Source organism: Pleurodeles waltl, chromosome 5, assembly GCF_031143425.1.
Source record: "Pleurodeles waltl isolate 20211129_DDA chromosome 5, aPleWal1.hap1.20221129, whole genome shotgun sequence".
In the NCBI taxonomy this organism is placed as follows: domain Eukaryota; kingdom Metazoa; phylum Chordata; class Amphibia; order Caudata; family Salamandridae; genus Pleurodeles; species Pleurodeles waltl.
The window spans coordinates 282,203,272-282,223,349 of record NC_090444.1 but is presented as its reverse complement, the minus strand read 5'-3'; positions in this window follow the sequence as shown (position 1 = coordinate 282,223,349).

Sequence of the window (20,078 nt, the reverse complement as noted above, 5' to 3'; positions counted from 1 at the left end):
TGGTGCTTCGTGGGTCATAATGTGGAGGGCGTTGTTCTGTTGCTGGAACGGTGTGGGTTTTGATACTGCCAGTTTATCACTGACCTTTGGTCTGGCGGATTTGAGTCTGTGGCTGAATAGTGACGGATTGGTGTATGTGTGTCATGATATGGTGAACGGATATCCGCGGGGCGGCGGTAAGTTGGCGGCAGTCAGCGTGGCAGTAAGTGGGATTTACTGCCAATGTCAGAATGAGGGCCTTAGTAATCCTTTTTAAGTCCCCTTCAGAAGCCTCTTGACAGAGCTTCTGATATGGTGACACTTTCCCTTTTTCCCTATCTTTTGCCTAACTTAGGGGCATATTTATACCGGGTTTGTGCTAAACTAGCGTCAAAATAAATTATGCTAATTCAGCGCAAAGATAACTCCATATTTATACTTTGGCGCTAAACGGGTCAATGGAGTTAACAGCATTTTCTGGATGTGGAAACCTACCCTGCGTCAATGAGAGGCAAGGTAGGCGTTCCCGTGCAGAAAATGACGATATGGCCTTAACGCCATATTTATCCCCCCGCTGAAGTCAAGCACGGGGGACAGGGGCCTTAAATAATGGCGCTAAACTTGCTTAGCACCATTATTTAACGTCTGGGTATGGGCAGGCATTAAGGGACCTGTGGCCATGTTCCCTGCCCCCAGGGACACCCCTGCCCACCCACACCAGATGAACACCACAGGATGGTGGACCCATCCCAGGTAAGTCCTGGTAAGTATTATTTTTTCCTCTCGGGGCCCTAACCTGGGGCCCTGTGCATAGCACGGGCCCCATTTGTCCCCTGGGCATGGCCATTGGGGTGGTGGGCATGACTCCTCTCTTTAATAAGACAGGAGCCATGTCCATGGTGGTTGAGCGCCAGGAAATGGCATTACTCTGCTTAGAGGCATTTTTTTGCCTCTAAACAGTGTAGCGCCATAAATCGGCACACAACATCTGGTTCCCCCTACGCCTCTCCCACCCGGTTAGCATCATTTACAATGGTGCTAACTGGGCATTACCGCCGGGTAGCGTCATTCCATAAATATGGCGCACGGCCAGCGTCCAAGTTTGGCGCTAGCTGACCTGCAGTCCTAGATTATCTTTTTCCAGAATTATTGTTCTCCTCTTTGTGCCTTTTGTCATTTGCCTCCGTGTGTCTTTCCCCACACATGTATTTCCCTGATTTGTTTATCTGTAGGGTTGCCCTGTGCCCAGCCAAAGTATATTGACTCTGCAAATTTGAATTGACTGATGGTTGTTGAATCTGAGCAAAGACTCATTTCTGTAACTTAGATATTTCTGTTGATGACATGCATTATTATTCTTGAATGTTTAGTTTTGTTAATGCTAGTTTGCCTAAACCTATTTCAACGCCTTGGGCAACCTTTGGTGATTATATATCTGTATAACTTGGTTTTGCACATTGTCTATATGACTTTGAGCTGTGTTTGTAATAAATCTCTTAACTTTATCTCTGATTGGAGTTTTTGTTCTTTGACCAAATTAGTCATGGTGTTTAAATTGTTTGGGTTTGAGTTGAAATTGTGTTGATGGTTCTACCACACTACTTACTGGGTTCAAAGATTCATCAACCTGTATGAGCATTGATTTGTGCGAAGGATGAAAATGCTACAGCAGTTCTGGTAGTAGAGGATGGTTTCGTTCCATAAGGGGGGAGAACCATTTTTGTCCAGTGTTATGTAGATAGGATTGGCCCCATTTGAATGCCCAGTCTAACGATTGCCCACCCCAAATCTTGTACCATGGTTCGTTCCAAAAATTGATGAAGTTCCAGCGTTGTGCCCACAAGTGACGGGAGCGTGAGTATAAATAGGGTTTTGCGCTTGCATTGCTTTGGCTTGAAGATTGCTGTGAAGTGTGATGTTGTGAAGTGTTTGCAGAGTCTTAATACTCAAAGTGATTGTAGAGCTTTTTTGCTAAGAAATGTCTGCAGTTTTTATTGTTGACGGGTCCGTCATGGTCTAAGATCCTGCGATAATGCAAAAGTGTACAAGACACTTGGTTAATTTATTGTCTGCAGTGAGGTACTTGTCATGAGACAAGGGTGATCGGAGCCAAACTCCTGAGGGACGGAATTACTATCAATGAAAATCCCGGGTTTCCCTTAGGCATCCTCAATGAAACTGCAGGTGAACTACAACAGAATATGTAACTACAACGGAACAGAAAACTAAACGGGAAACAAAGAACGAATACCAACCCGACTCACCCGAGACCTCCGTCCTCCATTTGCCGCCTGCTTGCTGCCCAGCCGATAGAAGACCTCAACACGGACCCTTGTGAACACTAAGGTGAGAGCTGCCCCACCATCGGTGCTGAGCAGGGAGGCATTCTGTCTCGCCTTGGGACCACCATCTGCTGCCCGCCATCCGCTGTATGCTGCCCAGCCGACCTGGGAGCCCACTTTCATCCGCGCCACCTCCGTCGGCTGCAGCTCTCCTCCAGGAGGCACAACAGAATTCTTCTTTCGACCTCAGTGCATTTGGAAGGCTCGTCGGGGTGATCGCTCTGGTCAGACCGAACCAAGCAGCGTGCCCCCTGAGCCGATTACTCGGCACAGGCCAGGCAGCGCTGCCCCCAGCCGTCTACTGCTGGGGGCGCCAACACCACCCCTAGCCTGCCTCTCAGGCTCTCCAGAGCTGCTGAGGCTCGGCGCGGGCCCTCCGTAGCTGCGGAGGCTCGGCCCTGGCCTCCACCCCCCGCCGTTTCCTCAGCCTGAAGGAAGCGGAGCAGTTTGAGGCCAGTGCTGGAACAGTTCTGGGACGAGTTTCCTTATCGGGAAGAACCTCTCACGGGCTACAGGATGGTACAATAAGCCCTCCACCCTGTTAGCTGTTTTTGGGCCTAGCCTCCTCAGGCAATCAGTTGCAGGTCCACCATGTTGCATTCTCTTGGTCCTTGATGGTAAAAATCGAATCGGAGCCGGCAACAACACAAAGTAGGACCAAGAAAACATGAGCATCCCAAGCCCATCCCCCGTCCACCAGCATTAGAAACAAAAAGCGGACTCCCTGACCCGATCCTTAGAAATCCATTAACAAATTAACACCAAGGAAGGATTATCTCGACTAGGGTTTCCCTGACCTCTACACCCCCCCACAACATTAGAAACAAAAAAAGGACCCTTTGACCCCCCTGAGAATTCCTGAAAGCTAAGAGGCGCACCTGAACACTTAACTTTTCTTCACCCCAATGGGCGACCATCTCCAAATGGGTTGACTCTGGACCACCCTCCTCTAAACTCCCTACCGCCACTCTAGTGCTCTAACAGTGAGTGATAACCCACCGCCATAAATGAGCAGAGCGTATTTCACAGATCTCCAACCTTACACACAACAGACCACACCTGAAGACCCAGAAAACTCATCCAGTCTATGCTCAACTTATAATTCTAACTCATAATTACAGGACATAGGATGCTGACCCCCACAGAACCCACTAATCCTACACTATCCCCCCTCCTGAAAACCCACGATCCCAACTCCTTCTCCATATCCCTTCTCTCTAACCTCTCCCTCACAGCATCTAAAAGCCTCAAACACAAGGCGATCAAGCAACACCCCTCCAAAGGCCCAGAAAGAACAGACCTCATTTTCCACACCAAACGCCTGGCTAGGTGGAACACATTCCTAACCAACTACCTTCACACCTGCAAATCCACCAACATCCCGTAGGGTTGCAAACTCACAATCTTCAGCTCACCCACATTCCGGGGCAATGCCAACATTACCATCTTCAGAAATGGAGCCATCATTATACAAGCTAATGATGCCAACCTACGCTCCTTTGAATCCATATTCCCTACTCTAAAAATAGCCACATCACAACCTCAAACCCCTCTGCCCCCATAAGCCCTCCTCATAGATCCTCAATCACAAGTAAATACCCTTGAGTCTCACCACAAACCCCTCCTCCCCGATACAACTCACCACTACCTAAACCTTGCAAACAACAAACTCAACAACCCGTGGCGCACTCAAACCTGCACCACTACAACTCTCTTGCAAAATAAGATCGACATCACTCTTCCCATTTTCCTCCAAACCGGCCGCTCTACCCTGCACTCCTATCCTAATCCCATACCCTTCCTAACAAACCCCATAACCACTGTCCCTCCACACAAACCCCACCCTCTGCCCTTCTCCCAAAAACCAACCAGGAGACCCTCAGAGTTGCTCACATTCCCAACCCCCTGCCCACAAATAGATTAAGGTCCCCAAACCTAAGAGACCACCATGATCCCACCACAAGTCATGTTGTTAATCACAAAGACCCCCAATAACAGATCTAACCGCTCTACAGCTGTTTCCTCAAATCGACCTTCCACTGCTGATGAACACCATCCGACCCAAGCTCATCAGACCCAGCACAATGTGAAGCACAACACCAACATTCCCCCCTCTAATCACACACCCAAATTCAAAATAAATGAGCGACTTACCAACCTGAAAACCCAACTTGAAACAGTAAACAGGGCATCGACATGCTCGCGAGAAGCCTAAACCCACCTCTGAACCCCTCACTGAATCACTCCAATACACTATGCTTTGACAGAGCTAGACCCTAACCATTTAGCAGGCCCTCCATGCCCCCCAACTTCAATGCCCAAAGACCGAAAAGAACGAGTGCTCCATTGTCACATAGCGAAGCAGAGGAACTTGCCCAATCGTGCAACCTGATCCCGTCCATACTTAACCCCCTCCATCCAAAATCCAGGTCATCACGGGTCTAGGTCAAAACCACACACCTCTGAGCTCAACCAGGCCTCCAGCACACCTCATCAATGTCCCCGTGACCTCAATTACTCAGGACCCCAAGAATAGATGTCAAACCAATTCCATGCTCATTAACTGCAGATCCACAGTCAAACATGCTATGGAGCTAGCAGATGCGATCCTGAATCACAACATTGACATTGCCTTCATCACAGAAACTTGCCTGAATGAATACTCACAACCTATCATGGACACTTCAGTACCGCTGAAGTTCTCAATAACCAACAAAGACCGCCATGAAGGAGGCATTGCTATCATTCACAAGAACAACATCAATGTAGAGATAAAAGACACTTTCAACTACAACTCATTTGAACAGCTCAACGCTTCCATAAGAATGAAAGACAACACCAATATGACTTGCCACCTGCTCTATCACCCTCCTTGCAACACCCTCCCCTTTGGGGAACACTTGACTGATCTAATAACACACTGCTCACTCTCACCCACCAATTTCATCATCGTAGGAGACCTCAACCTTCAATAGAACGACGAAAGCAATACTTTAATCCAATCCCTAAATGATCTCCTACACATCAAAGACCGCTCCCAGCTCTGCAAGGGTCAAACCCACAACAAAAGCGCTACACTGGATGCTATAATAGCTCAGAAAGAAACACTCATGATCGACGACATCCTCCCTATCGACTGGTCAGATCATCAAATTATTCTATTCCATCTCAACAAAGCACCCCAATACTCAAACCACACGCAAAAGTCTCTCCAACAGAAAAGAAACATAAGTCAAATTCCAATAGCAACCCTAGAAGAACGAATCAGTTCCCTTCTACTGCCCCCATCCGATAACCTCTCAACAACTGAGCTCACCACCCAGTACAACTCAACAGTATCCTCCATACTAGACCAACTAGCCCCTATGAAACTGAAAAGAGTGGGAAACACACCCTAAAGAGCCTGGTTTAATAAAGATCTAAACACTGAAAAAAGACAACTGAGAACAGCTGAAAGACTTTGGAGATCTGACACATCCACAGCACACCTCAAACAACTCAGAAGAGAACGCAGAAACTACAAAAAACACATTCCGAATAAAAAAAAACACTCTTCTGCAATGCACTAGATAGAGCCAAAAGCCGCCCAAAGGAGCTTTTCAACATCATCAAAAAACAAACTTCCAAACTACCCTAAAACCACCCACTAACAACCAAAGTACGCTGTGACAACTTTGCTAACTTTTTCAATGACAAAATCACTAAGATTGAGCTCTTCCTAGAAACTGACATTCTGCCAACTACTGAGATTATATGTCCCAGAAAAGACAACAATAAACACCGCTCACTTTCCACGAACTCCCCACCTTCTATCCCTCCAAAAAAGACCTTCAACCTACTCTTGGAGGCAGATATCTCCAAACTACTGGTCACATCCAAACAATCCTCTAACCTGGCAGACCCCCTCCCAGCCTCCCTGATGCAAAAACTCAACCAGACTCTTACTCCCATCTAGACCAAGATCATCAACAGCTCCCTGCAAACGGGCGTGATACCAGACTGCCTGAAGCTGGGTCAAGTCACGCCAATGCTAAAGAAACGAGGAGCAGACCCGAACGACCTCAACAACTTCTCCAAACTACCCTTCCTTGCCAAAGCTCTAGAGAGATGTGTTCTCTCTCAGCTAAACCAACATATAGACAACAACAACCTTCTTAACCCTCTCCAATCTGGATTTAGGAAAGGATGCAGCACAGAAACTGCTATTTTAAACATAGTAGATGACCTTCGCAATTCCCTTGACTCAGACCGATGCTGCCTGCTGATTCTCCTAGACCTATCGCCGGCCTTCGACATGGTTGACCACAAGCTGCTACTGGACTCCCTCCGAAAAATAATTGGTGCGGAAGGAGCGGTCCTACGCTGGTTCTCATCCTTTCTACGGAACCGCTCTCAACAAGTAAAAATAAATACCAGGACCTCTGTCACAACTACAATCACCAAAGGGGTTCCCCAAGGACCTTTCCTCTCACCCACACTATTCAACATCTACATGGACCCCCTCACTGCCATTCTCAACCAAGCTAACATCCCCTTTCACCTATACGTTGATGACACCTAACTTTACATGGAAATACACTCAATAGAGGATGTACACTGACTAAATGCCACCCTTAAAGAAGTACAACTTTGGCTGTCCTACAACCACCTGAAACTCAACCAAGATAAGACTGAAATACTTCTCATATCAAAAACGAATCAGCACCCCCAGATGCAAGAATGTCTAAAATCCAAAGACTCTCTCAAATGCAATCTTACCCCAACAAACTCTGTCAAGCCGCTAGGAATCACTCTGGACACCAACTTGTCTATGCAGGACCACATAAATAATAATGCGAAAAATGCTTTCCCCAGCCTGAAACTACTGAACAAAATCAAACTGTTCATACCACCAGATGACCTAAAAAATGCCACGCAAGCACTGGTGCTTTCCAGATTAGATTGCGGGATCTCCATCCTCACCGGCACTGCTAAAACCCAGATTTGTCCCATGAGATCCACTCTCTATTCAGTGGCCAGAATGCTGACAGGAATCTCCCCTGCCCTGAAAGGACTAAAATGGCTCCCAATCGAAGCCCACTGCAAGTTCAGAACTGCCTGTCTAACTCACAAAGCCCTTCAGACTGGGAAACCAGAATACCTCGCCACTAAACTCATTAAGGCAGGACAGACAAGAACACTAAGAAGCTCAAACACCTTTCTCCTCGTCCCGCCCAAAACCCATAAAGAAAAAACCCGGGCATGCTCCTTTACAAGCAATGCCCCCAAAATCTGGAACTCTATCCCAGTTCACATAAGATCAAATCCCTCCCGATCTTCAAGAAGCAACTAAGGGAATTCCTCCTCAACCAACCAACATCTCAGCCAAAAAGTCACCATTAACTCTAATTCCTATCCCCCCACCCCACCCCACATCTGCCCTCACTCCATCTTACATGCATATGTGAAACCATACCTGTAGAAAATGAATATGTTTTGATTACTTGTACTGTTGTAAAGCATTCTGATACCTTCGGGTCTTGCCACTGCAATAGAAAACTCTCTAAATAAGAAAAATAAAAATAAAACAGTGTGAGTTGTTTGTTGGTATTTAGAGAATCCTGAGTGCATATGGGAGATCGTTATCAACCGGTGTGAGAATTGCTGCTCAGGGTTCACTCATTGTGTAATTGTGAAAGCTATAGTTGAAGAAGTTTAAGCCCTACAGCTTTTAAGTGTTTGAGTTCCTACCCATAGTGTGAAGAAAGATTGCTGGTTTTTGCTTGCAATATTTTGCATTAGGTGTGAGTGAGCAATTGTGTGAGAGACAATTGCAAAGCAACTGCATAGCTGAATGAAGTGAGTGTGACGTCATATTGTGCCACGCTGGTAAAGGTCAGTTGGTATGAAGCCACACTGGTATTGGTGTACAGTGCTGAATTGCTACTGGTTGAAAACTGTGAGTGCAAAGAGTTGTGGGATTGGAGTTACTACCTGGTTCGAACAAAAGTTGTTGTGATTAATTTACCTTTACCGTAAATGACGTTTTTAAAGAGTATGTTAAGAGGAGATGTATTTATCCCGGTTAGAGATGTTATAGAAACACCACCAGAAGGAATTCCAGGTTGTATTTGTCATCTACTAAATGCTTTTATGCATCTACATGGCTTGAACAACGGTGCACAATTACTGAGAAAAAAGGTGCTTTAGCGTTTCCCTGATATGGAACATTTAATTTGAGAATTTTAGACAACCTTAGACAGACATCAGAAGCTGAGAGTAAGAAGACAGTAACGTCTTTTTGCTTCTGACCTTCTGTTTTTGATCCTGTGCTGAATTTTGTGATTGCTGGCTTTAGGACTCTTGGCACTTTACCACTTCTGACCGGTGCTAAAGTGCAAGGACTCTCTGTTTAAATGGTATTGGTAATTGGTTTATCCATGATTGCATATTTGATTCACTAGTAAGTCCCTAGTAAAGTGCACTATGTGTGCCCAGAGCCTGTAAATCAAATGCTACTAGTGAGTCTGCAGCACTGATTGTGCCACCCACATTAGTAGCCCTGCAAACATGTTTCAGGCCTGCCATTGCAGTGCCTGTGTGTGCAGGTTTAAACTGCCAGTTTGACCTAGAAAGTGCACCCACTTGCCAGGCCCTAACCTTCCCTTTTACTACATGTAAGGCACCCCTAATGTAGGCCCAAGGCAGCCCAGTGTGTTTTACATGTCCTGATAGTGAAACACTGCTAAATTTGTTTTTCACCACCTCTCACATAGGTTAACGTGGGGATTGCCTTGAAATATCTTTCATGTGTAGTTTCCCATTTGAAGCAGATAGAGATACAGAGTTTGGGGTCACTGAATTCACAATTTAAAAATAAATCTTATGGTGAAGTTTTTGGTTAAATTGTAAGTTTGAAAATGGCACTTTTAGAAAGTGTGCATTTTCTTGCTTAACCATTCTGTACCTCTGACTGTCTGTGAAATACATGTCTTGGTCAGGATAACAGTTGGGCTGTTTGTGAATTCACTCTAGACAGTCACACTAAGGGAACTGATGTATGTTCCGCATATCCTGAAGGGTCTTCCTGGGCTAGAGTGGTGGGAGGAGCTGACACTTGCACTTTGCAGGGCTGTGCCTGTCCTTACACAAAGTAGTCTCCTACTCCCTGGAGCACATCTGGTGCCAGAGCAGGAAAGGTAGAGTCTTGTGCACTACAAAGACTTTCCTTTGAAGTGTGCCTACTTCAAAGGTGGAAATTAGTATATGTACTGGACCTCTGAGACCACAACTTTAGAACACTTCTGCTCTGAGGGCCATCTGTCAGGAAGAAGAGCTGGATGCTGTAGGAGGGACTGCCACTCTGCCTGTTGCTTTGTTGTGCTGGACTGCTGCTTGCTGCTTCTGTCCTGGCAGTGAAAGGACTGGACTTTCCTTTCTACATTCTACTTTACAAGGTTCTCCAAGGGCTTTAAACAAACCTGCCTCCTGTTAAGAAGTCTCAGGGACATCAAAAACTTCACCTGTCAGTGCCTGGGTTTTCTGCTGAGTATCCTGACTTGCCAAGTGCTACCAACTCCAGTCCCTGGGACTTTGGAAGTGTAAGCTGGTGACCTGAAGGAGAAAATCCATGCACTGCCGTGGTGCTGCTGACAGATCCACACAACACCTGTCATGTGGCTGGAGAATCAACACAGACCCTGTCTTGCAGCTGCAGAATCAATACAGCGGCTGTTTTCCACACCTCCATCAAGGCAGCGCATCTGGATTTTCCACGCATTGTCCCTGGGGCGTCAATTTCTCATTGACCCCGCACCGCAGTCAGGAACTGAAGCTGCATGTCCGGAAATCAAAACATCACCTTTCTTGCGAGGAAAGAATCAATGCATCACCTTACCTACCAGTAAGGAAATGATGAATTGCCTCTCCTGCAAGGAGAGAATCACTGCATCACCTCCCCTGCGCATTAAGGAACAGATGCCTCGGCTTGCTTTTCAGCACCTCCCCTCATCTTTGTTTTTGATGCATCCCAGGTGCTAAAAAGATACAACCGTTGATTCCTATAGATTAAGACTTATTGAAACCTTTAAATAGTGATACATTTTTTGTGTATGTTTGTCGATTTGGTCTTGTTTTATTCAGATAAATATTGGTTATTTTTTAAACTGGTGTGGAGTCTTTTTTTTGTGTTTTCACTGTGTTACTGAGTGTGTGTGTACAAATACTTTACACATTGCCTCTAAGATAAGCCTGACTGCTAATGCCAACCTACCAATGGGGTGAGCAGGGGTTATCTTAGCTGTGTGACTCCCTTACCCTAATTAGAATGAGGGTCCCTACTTGGACAGGGTGCAAACCACTGCCAACTAGAAACCCAATTTCTAACAGTGATTCAGATGATGAGCCTATAAATCAGTTGTTGATGAATCATCTACCACTGTATAATTCAATTGAAGCAGGAATGAGAAATGAAGCAGTAAAGAATGTAATTTTAAATGTGCCAACTGCTCCATTTGCACAGACCCTGAATCAGATTGATCCAGGTACACCTTGGATACACAGTGACACAAGTGCCTGTGGTTTATCCACCAGTTCCAACTGTTAATACAGTTCAGCCCATACAAGGTCCAGTTGCAAATCAAATCGTTCCAGACCCCAAAATGAGTCAAATGGTGAAAACACCTTGTATGAATCAGGCTGTTCAAAATTGTGCCCCGCAGCAATCAGTACCAATGTTTAGTCCAGTTCAGTCAATGCCAAATGTTATCCAGAGTGAAACAGGACCAAGTTTCAGCACTGTCTTAACAAGACAGAGCGCAGGAATGCCAATTCATTTAAACCAGACAAAATCTTATGGGGTCTGATGCATTAACAGTCCCTATGACTATAGGTCCAGTGGGTCCCTTGTATGCTTCAGGTAATATTATGCCCTTCAGTGACTTTTTCTGGATCACCATTTACATCTACTGGAATATCACCAATTGGTATGCAGAGATCAGTATATTCAAATAATTCAGAGCTGGAGAGAACAGCTTCTCTTGATCCACCTTTGACCCCTACACGAATTGCAGAATCTAACCACATGTTAAGTCAAGCAGGACCCGTTCTTGATGTGAGGTTTCCTCAGAGAACCCCACCACACACCACATCCCATGCTTAGACCAGATCAGATCCCGAATGTACATTGCAGTACCCCGCAAGACCTACCCCAGAGAAACAATATTATTTTGCAAAGTTTCACAGCACAGCAATTGACAGATTGATTTAATAGTTTGTGTCCACAAGGTGTAACAGGATTGACAAATGACAGTGCCAGAACAGAAGAGACACCAGAGAGAGACAGATCATTAAGGCCCTCATTACAACCCTGGCGGTCGGTGTTAAAGCGGCGGTGATACCACCAACAGGCCGGCGGAAAACAAATGGGATTACGAACATGGCGGAAACTGCCAACATAGACAGCCACTTTAAAACTCCAACCGCCACAGCAGTACAAACAAACAGCGCAGCAGACACCACCAACAGACAGGCGGGAAACAATGTACCGCCCACCCTATCACAACACAGCTATCTGCCACCTTTTCTGGGGCGGAACCAAAGCGAATAAAAACACGGCGGAAACAGTACACAGAAGGGAAAACACTCACCTCTCCACACCCCATGAGGAACCAGGACGTCATGGAGCCCGAATTGCAGATCCTGCCGGCGATGGTCTTCCTGCTCCTCTATCAGGAGCTTCAGTGACGGCGGCGACGACCTCAGTGGGTACTGCACCTACAACACAGGGGAGGGGGGAAGGAAAAGAGAGTGACACACACACGCAACAAGCAACACCCCCACCCTCACCCACAACACCATACACACAAATACATGCTGCAACATTACATATACACCCCCCACATCCCCTGGAAGAACACAAGAACAAATGGAAATGATTGTAACAATTGTAATCATGAAAAATCCATTAGTCAAAAGTCAAAATCCAGTATATACAAATATGTACACCAACTACACAAGTCCGGATAGTGCACCAATCATTGTCCGTGGACCACTGGGCCCAAAATGCATGGGTGAGGCCCACACATGATACCTGACTCAAAACGGAGACAACACTGGAGGGGCATCACATAGAAAATACACAGACACCTCATGGGTGGGGGGCACCTCAGCCTGATGAACGCACAATGCCACTGCTCCACGAGGGGGCTCAATGCCCATTGATGTATCCTGGGGAGTGCAAAGCCAGAGTCTCTCAAGTCTCTCAAGTGGATGGTTTGCCCACTGCTTTATCCTGAGGAGTGCAAAGCCACAGTCTCTCAAGTCCTTTCAGTGGGTGGTTTGCCCACTGCTTTATCCTGGGGAGTGCAAAGCCACAGTCTCTCAAGTCTTTTCAGTGGGTGGTTTGCCCACTGCTTTATCCTGGGGAGTGCAAAGCCACAGTCTCTCAAGTCTCTCAAGTGGGTGGTTTGCCCACTGCTTTATCCTGGGGAGTGCAAAGCCACAGTCTCTCAAGTCTTTTCAGTGGGTGGTTTGCCCACTGCTTTATCCTGGGGAGTAATAAAAAAACTGTATCTAAAGTGGATGTCATTCTCCACTGGTTCTGGAGGGGGCTTGGTGCCCAGAGTGCTTCATCCTGCCAAGGACTGAGGTAGTGGATGTCATTCTCCACTGGTTCTGGAGGGTGCCTGGTGCCCAGAGTGCTCCATGTGCAGTGTGGCCGGTACAATACCCTCACCTGGGTGTGTGTGCCACAAGATTGCCGAGGTACAGGTAGCATGATACGCCATGGAGGCAGCGACATACCCCACACTGCTGCGGCTTCGCATTCCATGTGCAGGTGACAACTGTGATGAGAGTGATGCTTCATGGAAGCTGCCCAGGGTCCTGGAACTCACCACCAGCCTCGGATGACTGACCACTGGGCATGGTAGCCATGTCTGCGGTGGTGCCACTGGCTAATGAAGTGGCGGGCTGCTGGTGGTGCTTGCGGCGGTGGCAGTCGCGGCAGTGCTTGCGGCGGTGGCATTCGCGGCGGTGCTGGCTGCGGGCTCTGTGGCGGCGGTGCTGACTGCGGGCTCTGTGGCGGTGGTGCTGGTGGCGGGGTCTGTGGCGGTGCAGGTGCCGGTGCAGGTGGCGGTGTTATCCGCCGTACAGGTTGGCGTCGACGTGGACAGAAAGGGTGACACTGGTCCCTCAGTCGGTGCCACCATGCCCTCTCCTGACCTTCCCTTCAGGTTTTGGCCCTTCCCCACCTTTGATGGTGGCACAGCTGTCTTGCCACTATCCCCTTTCGTTTTCCCTGACCCCTTGGTGGCTGGTGTTTTCACCTTGGCATGTGGTGGAATGTCCTTGCCCTCGCTCTGTGGCACACTGGCAACCCTGATGGTTGGCGCAATCCATGACCCCGCAGTTGCTGGCACCACTGTGCCTGGGGATGTGGTGGCTGAGGTGCTGGGCTGGGACCTGGAAAGCCTGGCAATACGGGAAGGGGGGCAGAGGTGTAGGGAAGAGGTCAATATTAGCCAGGAAAAGTTTTTTAGACACACTGGGACAGGTAGATGGAGGAGGTTTGAGAGTGGAGGTAGAGGTAGTGGTTGTAGGAGGTGTACGTCTGCTGAATTTGGGTGAAGGTGCATGGGCTGGAGGCTGTTGTGAGGTGGATGGCTGTTGGGTGGGTGTGTGCCTGCGTTTGTGTACTTTAGGAGGAGGGCTCACAGACACACTGGGAGAGGACACTGGGGATGTGTGAATGGTAGTGGGAGTGGAGAGTGCACATGAGCGGTGTGTGGTGATGGGTGTGCTGGTGATGGAGGTAGTGGCTGAGGATGTAGTGCATGCAGGTGTGAGTGGAGACGAGACTGGGAGGGAGGAGGGAGACGTGGAGGAGGGGGACACAGTGGAGGCAGTGGATGTTGGTATGTGTGCATGGGTATGATGCGTGTGTAAGTGCCTGTGGAATGTGTGGTGCTTATGTTTGCCTAAGCCACCCTTGTGTGTTGAGGTGTGTGCATGCTGGTCTGATGGTGTGCTTGGGATAGGCTGAGGTACAGGGGATTGGGTCTGGGTGGAGGAAGTTGGAGGGGGGAGGCTGAACACAGGGACAATGGCTGCCATCAGTGCTGAGGCCAGAGACTGAAATGCTCTTTGTTGGGCTACCTGGCCAGAATGAATGCCCTCCAGGTATGCATCCAGGGTGTTGAGGCCTCTCAACACCCTGGACGGCATTCAGAATGGTAGACTGTCCAAGAGTGAGGGATCTCAGGAGTTCAATAGCCTCCTCACTGAGGGCAGCAGGGCTGACTGGGGCAGGGCCTGAGGTGCCTGGAGAGAAGGTGATGCCCACCCTCCTGGGTGAGTGGGCATGGGACACACGCTGAGGGGCTGCTGGGAGGGCGGTGCTGGTAGGGGGGGGTGGCGGCTGTACCAGTTGATCGGGGGGCACAGAGGGGCCCACCACTGCAATGGAGCTCCCATCAGAGGAGGAGTCGCTGTCACTGCTGTCTGCTCCTGTCCCTGCCGCGGAGCTCCCCTCGCCCTCCGTCCCACTGGTGGCTTCAGACTCTGTTGTTTCGCCCTCCAGGGCCAAGTGGGATGCAGCTCCCTCCTGCTCCGGTGCCAATGCTCCTCCGCCTGATGATGCTATTGCACACAAGAACAGGGAGACCACAAAAAAAAGGGGGGGAGACAGATGAAAGACATGTTCAGTGCATGGAACACCACTACCGTTGGCGGACACTACAGACACAGCAGCCCGCTGCACTACGCCATGCACTTATAGTTCCTAGAATAATCAAATGCCCATGGGGTACAAGGCCTAAGTCCGATTGCTGCACACATGGAAGTCACAGGAGCCTGACTAGGTGTAGATGGCACTAACCACTGGGGTGCCACTGAGCCTGCCTCACAAGGGTCCTTGCCTACCAAGCTCGCCCTGGCCTAGGGGAACCCACTGCCCACCTCCCCCACCCAGACACCTCGTAATGTGCACAGAATCAGCTGAATGAGAGTGTACTCACCCCCTTGTGGCTGCTGTGATGCCCTCAAGCGCCCATCCAACTCCGGATACGCCACCGCCAGGATCTGGAACATCGGGGGTTATGGTGCGACGGGCACCCTTCCCATGTTGGGAGGCCATCCCCAGCTGGGCCTCCGTCGTCTTCTTGCTCCAGCCGCGAAGGTCCTCCCATCTTTTCCGGCAGTGGGTGCTCTGTCTGTGGTGGACCCCCAGGGTCCGGAAGTCCTTGGCGATGGCACGCCAAATAGCCTTCGTCTGGTGGGCGTTGTCCTAGAAGAATAGTACAGGGGAAAAGGAAAATCTTTACCTGTCCGGACCGTCATACTCATTGGCCCACGTTCCCACCCTTGCCCTGACGCACATACACTCACCGTCCGCCCGTGCAGGCCTCAGTTCCCCCCAATTATCTTCCATCCACACCACTCCAAAAAGGCATTGCCCATGCAGCATGCTCACAGTGCACTCACCTGTTTGTCTGGTGGACCGTACAGTTGTGTGTACTGGGTGAGGACCCCATCCACTAGTTTCTCCAACTCCTCCGAAGTGAAGGCAGGGGCCCTTTCCCCAGACACATGAGCCATTGTTGCTTCCAGACTGAGGTCACAGTAGCACTTGCAGTGTAGGTCCTCTCCTGTTGAAGGTCAGGTATTAAGTGAGGGAACAGATTGAAAATGGCGGTCACGTCCGTGGCTGTGCGTACCGTCACCAACGGCGTACATCGTCATTGGCTCCTCGGACCCATAGGGTCCAATGTTAACCAATGCAGGATTGTGACGCGGTCTTCGACCGCCTACAGCGACGGTGTACAACGCCAGCGCAGTTACCTCATATCCCCTTGCCCCACCTTACAGGTCAGGCAGCCGCCATTTCAGGGGGCCACATGGCATTAATCTAACTGCGTCACACCAATGTAGGCCTTGAATACACACGAACAGGTGTACAGAAACCAGAAGAGCTACCATTCGATGAATGTGCAGATGGTGTGTTTGGCCAACCTGTACATCTCCCATGTGAATGCCAAATTTCCTGGCTCAGTGCATGACGCTTACATTCTGAGGAATAGCAGCATCCCTTATGTGATGGAGCAACTCCAGAGGCACTGTGTGTGGCTAATAGGTGAGCCCAAGGTCCCAACACAGTTGACATAGGTGTCTGGGTATGGGGTTGTCCCTACGGGTTAGTGTGTGTCTAACAGTTGTCCCTCGATATTTGCATGTGACTTTGGTTACCCCAACCTGTCATGGCTACTGACCCCAGTAAGAAATCCCAGGACAAGGGCAGAGGAACGCTACAATGAGGCACATGGGCGCACTAGGAGAGTGATTGAATGCACCTTTGGCCTCCTGAAGGCCAGTTTCCGGTGCCTCCATATGGCAGGTGGTTCTGTCTACTACTCACCAAAGAAGGTGTGCCAGATCATCGTGGCCTGCTGTATGCTGCACAACCTGGCTTTGCGAAGGCAGGTGCCTTTTCTGCAGGAGGATGGTCCAGCTGGTGGTCTTGTGGCAGCTGTGTAGCCTGTGGACAGTGAAGAAGAGGAGGCAGAAGAAGAGGATATTGACAACAGAAACAACACAATCATGCAATACTTCCAGTGAGTCACAGGTAAGAAGATGTCACTGCCTCCCACATCTCATATTATTGTTGGAGCTAGCATAAGTCTGTCATTTTCACTTAGTGTATGGACCCTGACTTGTCACTTTGGCTTTCCATTTCACAGATGTGGGTCCCATTTTGTGCCCTCTGCTATATTTCCTCCAGCCCTACAGCTGTGTTACATCGGTATGTGAACAATTAAATTGACATTGCTATATTCCATGGTTATTGCAATTACACCTTTGAGAAAGCACAGACTCACTCCAGATTGTTTTGTGATTGAAGTGTGTTTATTTCTGTGCAAATAAGTGGAGGGGGTTGTAAAATGGGCAGGGGCGAAGGTGGAGGAATGTCCATGGCAGAGTCCAGTCTATTTGTTTCACAGGTGCATTGTCCAAAGGGGCATCGAAAGAGGAGCAATGGCAGTTGAAGGAAGGACAGGGTGACAAAGTGGGACAAAAGGGTGACATTCAGGGGGGTCTCATTTCCTGGCGGGGGTCTTGGCAATGTTCTCTGTCTTGTTCCTGGATCTCAGGGACCATTTGCGGGGTGGTTCTCCATCTGTAGTGTCAGGGGCCCCTTGTTGTGCCACAGTGTCCCTCCTGGTGTTGACAAGGTCTTGCACCACCCCTACAATGGTGACCAGGGGGTTGTTAATGGACTTCAGGTCCTCCCTGATCCCAAGGTAGTGTTCCTCCTGCAGCCGCTGGGTCTCCTGAAACTTGGTGAGTACCGTTGCCATTGTCTCCTGGGAATGATGGTAAGCTCCCATGATGTTGGAGAGGGCCTCGTGGAGAGTGGGTTCCCTGGGCCTGTCCTCCCCCTGTCGCACACCAGTTCTCCCAGTTTCCCTGTTTTCCTGAGCCTCTGTCCCCTGAACCGTGTGCCCACTGCCCCCAGGTCCCTGATTGTCTTGGGTTAGTGGGTTTGCCTGGGTTCCCTGAAGGGATGGACACACTGCTGATTGACGTGTCCTGGGGACAGAGGGATGGGCCCGCTGAGTGGGTGCTGTGCTGATGTTTCCTGAGGGGGGAGGGTCTGTGGTGGCTTGTGCCAGTGTCAGGGGAACCGACTGTCCCAAGGTCACTGATGGGCCGGGCTGGTCATCTTGATCCAGTTGTGCAGAGCTGCTGTCATTACTGTGGGTCTCTCCTGTGGGTGGACTGGACATGTCTGGTACCTCCTGTCTGGTGACGTTGGGTTGGGGTCCTGCAGGGGTGTAAAGGCATGATTATTGCATCTGTGTGTGCCATTGTGTGCAATGGGTGAGTGACCCTGTACTCCAGTGCTTGCATTTTTGTCTTGGTACTTGTGTGATATTTGGGATGGGGTCTGTGTGGGTATCTGTAGTGGACATGCTTTGGTGATGGGTGTCCATGCTTTGGTGTTGCATGCAGGGCTTGGTGTTGGGATGGGTGGGTTGTGATAGTGGGGCATATGTGAGGTGTTGGAGTGATAGGGATGAGGGTGAGGGTGGGAGTATGTGATGGCATACAGGTAGAGTGGGGGATATAATAGTAAAGCTTTGACTTACGAGTCCTCCTACTACTCCTGCGAGGCCCTCAGGATGCAGTATTGCCAAAACTTGCTCCTCCCATGTTGTTAGTTGTGGGGGAGGAGGTGGGAGTCCACCACCAGTTCTCTGTACAGCAATCTGGTGTATGGAGACCACGGAATGCACCTTCCCCCGTAGGTTGTTCCACCTCTTCCTGGTGTCATCCCGTGTTCTTGGATGCTGTCCCACTGTGTTGACCCTGTCAACGATTCTGCGCCATCTCTCCATCTTCCTTGCAATGGAGGTGTGCTGCACCTGTGATTCGAATAGCTGTGGCTCTACCCGGATGATTTCCTCCATCATGACCCTGAGCTCCTCCTCAGAGAACCTGGGGTGTCGTTGAGGTGCCTTGGTGTGGTGTGGGTGATGTGTGAGGTGGTGTGTGTTGTGATGTTTGAGGGAATGTGGTGGTTTGTGTTGTTTGAGGTGCGTGGATGTTGTGTAAGTGATGGTGTTGTGTGTCTGTGGATGCTGGTGTTGTTGATGGTGGTGTCTCTCTCAGCCGTGGTATCAGAATTCTGGTAGTAAGGGTTTGTGGGTGATGTGGGTGTGTGTTTTATAATGGATTGGGTGTGTGGTGTGTGTATGTTTATCAGGTGTGTGTATTTCGAATTGTCCAATGTGGTTGTGTTTTGTAAATGTGTGTGTATTTTGAGCGCGGCGGTGTGTACCGCCAATGGAATACCACGGTTGAAAGACCGATGCGTTGATTCGTGGGTCGTGATAATGTGGGCGTTATCCTGTTGGCGTGACGGTGTCTGTTTTGTTATCGCCAGTTTATTTATGACTTTTGGTGTGGCGGACTTGTGTGGGTGTCTTTATTATGGCGGATTCCGAGCTGTGGGTCGTAATAGTTGTAGCGGAATTCCGCGGGCGCAGTAGTATGTTGGCGGTCTTCTGCACGGCGGTAAGTGGCATTTACCGCCAGGGTTGTAATGAGGGCCATAATGTGGATCTAGAAAAATCAAAAACCTTGGAGATAAGTTATAGATTTTTAAAGTTCAGTTCAAAGGATATAGCTAACATGAGACCACCCGGAATGAAGTTGCATATTAAGGAATTGATTACATACGTACCGACATGGGAAGCTTTAGATAAGTGGGAAGGCAGATAAGCAAAGAAAAGAGACCAGAAGAAAGAAAAGCCAAATGTGCCTCTGAGAGGATCAAATCAAGCTGAAGACAATGTGAAAATGATACCCATGACAGAAATACCAGGTGGAGGTTATGTCCTTGTATCTTGAAGTAGGAGCAATAATTTAAATGGGCTGTCCGGTACTGAGTACCGGCATTTTTTTTATTTTGAGAGATAGAGTACTTGTACTTCTCAAGAAAAACATGATACTTTTAATTGGAGAGTACCTGTACTTCTCAGAAACAAGCAGGTACTCTGCTTCAGAATACCTGCACTTGTATTTTTCCATTTCAAGCAAGTAGGAGTGATATACTGTCATTCACAAATGATTACCCGAGACTGAGAGAAAGGCACGTTGAATGGTACAAACAAACAGAGAGAATTGTGAAACTTTCAAAATGCCAGTGGGAAGATTTGAAGACGTTTTTTTGACATTGTGGTTACAACTGATTTGTTCACTGCATGCAAAGTGCATGTT